Genomic DNA, 3,434 nt, shown 5'->3' on the forward strand with positions numbered 1-3,434 from the left:
CCTTTGGATCAAATTCATTGAGGCAAATCAAAAGTGCATGTTTAACGATCTGTAAAATCCACAACAATCTGTGGAATTTCTGACATTTTTGGAGGCTGTCTAGTGCTGTGCGTTTTGTGGTCGCCACGGAAGGTTGCCATGCCGCAAACACATTGCCCCGGCAATTCGGCAAACACATACATATGTACTATATTCAGGCGGCAGTGGCGGACGTCGACAACACCTTCGCGTTCCAATTACAATTTGGCAGCCGATCAAAAGGCGTCCCGCCCGCGGTCAGCGTCGACAGAGACGTCGACGGAGGCGGTGGCGGTGGCGGTGGCAGAGGCGGCACTTGTGCATGCCAATTTAATTGCAACGAAAGGCAACAAGAAAATAAACAAAACCGAGAGATCGGAAAACGTTGGCGGTGTTTTACATCATGCTCGCGCTGGCCAAAAAAAGCCAAAGGTGTGGATGTATCTCACGGATACACCGCTAAATCTGCCCGCACGAATACAGATACACTCGCAGTTGTTTGTGCGCTCAACGCCCAATTTGACGCCCCATTGTTGTTGTTGTAGATACTGTTGTTGTTGCTGGCGGACTCGATCACATGCAGCGTCTAAAATAAACTGTGGCTAAAATTTATAGTCGAAAAGGCGCAAGCACACAGAAATGTGCGCATTGCTAATTGCGTCTATAAATAGACAGCGCCAGATACATCCACCCGCTCCCCTTCAAGCAACCCCCTCCCCCCTATAATTCCCCATAAACCGCGGGAGCCCTGCTCATTGAATGATCACCGATGATCACTGCTGATCGTTGAAGACCTCCGCTAACAGCGACGTCGCGATTTTAACAGCGGCAGAAGCGCCCACGCGCCGCTTTTAAGTCGCTGAATCGAAAAGTCGCCAACGGCGGTATGTAACTTAAAATAACAGTACTCAGCGGGGCGGGGGCGACAGAGAGAGAGAGAGAGAGAGAGAGAGAGAGAGAGAGCGATCGGTAGAGCGGACGCTCCAGGGCCGCGGCGAAAATAAATTTCTAGCCGCGCGCGCCACTCTCGCGATTAAAACGCCATAAAAATCGCCAACGCTGTTAAAAACGCGCGCCACATTTGCACGATCAGTTGCTATTACACTGAGCCAAAATATCAACTGAAATGGTAAATAAATTGGGTCATAAATGGATCAGTAGCAAAATTAACTGTATGACATTTTCAATGTCGTTTAAAAGATTTCTTCAGATCTTATATTATAGTTTTATAGTGTGAAATTAAATACACTTGTTTAACTATTGGCTTAAATTGAATTTGCATTAAAAAGGAACTTTAAAAAAATTTCAAAGGGGTCAGTAGGTCAATTAAAAGCAACTAAATTGAAAGGAATTGAAGGCTTCAATACAATAACCCCTCTTAGGAGCCAAGACTTAGCATCATAAAAAATAATCATTTTTTTCTGTAACGAAAAAAAACAAAGTAAATTGGTTTAAATAAAATATAAAATCAGTCCCCAAATTGAATTAAATCTTTTTCGGTGAGTATGGTGATGCTGTTGTTATTACAACTAATGGCGCTGTAAAATTTGGCAAACTCGAGTGGGAGGATGAGTGAGTGGAAGAGGGACGGACTGCGTGCGAGTGAGCTGGCACTCGAATTTCTTCCCCCACATTTCGCAGCGGTTGTTGTGCAAAGTATTTTATTACTCATTAAGCGTAACGACGCATTTTGCCCAGAATTTCATTTTCGGGTGGGGTGGTGGTAATGAAAGACAGGAGTTCGGGGGGTGAAGGGGTTTTCGCCCGGCAGAAGGCTTAATTTTCGACACAAACGTCAGCAAATACCCGACGACAGACATTCTAAATTTAGCAACAGGTAAAAAACAATGCAAAAATACATTTCGCTCCTCTTCTTCTCGAGGCTGTTGTCTTCGTTTCGTTATGCGTTTGTTTTTGTGTCGAATTTTTTTTTTTTGTGGTTTGGGTGGCCGAACGACTTTATAAGGGCAAAGTAGGAAGCCGCGGGATCGAAATCGCGTGATGCGGAAAACGGATAACTGAAAAAAAGGGGGCAGTTCAAACGGGTTTATTTTTTTAGCGGTATCTAACAGTAAAGTTAATAAATACAATCAACAGTTGGGTATGGGAAACTGATCTGTTATAACGGCGGAATTCGAAGAGGAAATGTGTGTTATTATCTTAATTGACTTTTAAAAGTTTTGAAATGTTTTCTAAAAGACCTCTACGAATGAAAATGAAATTAATTTTTGATGCCAGTTTAAGGGGGTTAAAAATAGTGATTCAATGATATTCAAATGAAATAAGTTTTTATTTAACATGATACGAGTTTGTAACCTACATTTTAAAACTTATTCTTCTTTACTGCCTTAACAAATAACCAAAAAGGGAGCTACATTGTTTCTTAATCCTATAGAGATGGCTGAATATTGATGACTTTTGGATCCTCACTTTAGGTGCTCAGCCGGTTAATTTGCTGGTGAAATCCCGACACCAGACTTGACTTTTCGACTGCTGGCCAAGTGCTTCGTCCAGTGCAGTGCCTTGCCCTTTTGGTATTTGGTAAATATTGGAGTTTTTCCAAAAGTTAAGTCCGACAATCCTTTCGCTGGAAGTCAAATCCTTCCGCCCACCGCTCCTCGTTGGAATTTTCCAATAACGCCCCTACGGCTACTGCATCCTTAACCCGTCCTCGGCACAGTAGCCGGATGGCTTTTAGCAGGGCCAACGCCTCCTGGACGAGGAAAGGGTTCCGATTTAAGCCATATCCTGGTATCCTGGTATCGGTGGCTTAGTTGCGACCGCGTTAATTAAATCGCCTTAGACACGCTCGCCCAGTGGCCGGCGATCATGGGCCAAAGGGTTCAGGATCGCCGCGGAAAGGATTAGAGATCAGGTAGGGTTGCGGCGGGTTTCCACGCTTTCTATTAACAGGATGATCATGCCCATCAAAGGGCTAAAACCACACACCCATAAAACCGAGTGTGCAACAATGCCACTGCGCGTGTGCAACAATCAGTCGCTCGGCCAACTCTTCCCTATCCACATCCATACCCTTTGGCCAGCATCAGCTTCAGTCTCAACCCCGTTTATTGCACCCTTTTGGCACTTTTTACCTAGCAATCCTTCGCGACTGAGTCGCCGTGACGTTGTTTGTTTGTTTGCCATAAAAGGATTATGGGCGTGGTGGGTGCAGGTATTCCTCTAACTCTAGCCATAGGGTTACAGCCAACTCGCACGCCTCTGGACCAAGTTAACCCGTTGAAAGTTGAGTTCTGGAGAGGATTTGAGCAAGTAAGTACATACAAATGTCTAAATGTTTTTTTATTTATGTTTATTTTTTATTTAGAAATTCCTGGTACCGATACTTTGACTCTTGACTCCCTTTTTTTATTCCCACTCGGCCCTTTATAATTTTCTCTAAAAAAGTCAACTTG

The sequence above is a fragment of the Drosophila elegans genome, unplaced genomic scaffold (genome assembly GCF_018152505.1).
Source record: "Drosophila elegans isolate 14027-0461.03 unplaced genomic scaffold, ASM1815250v1 contig_208, whole genome shotgun sequence".
Classification (NCBI taxonomy): Eukaryota; Metazoa; Arthropoda; class Insecta; order Diptera; family Drosophilidae; genus Drosophila; species Drosophila elegans.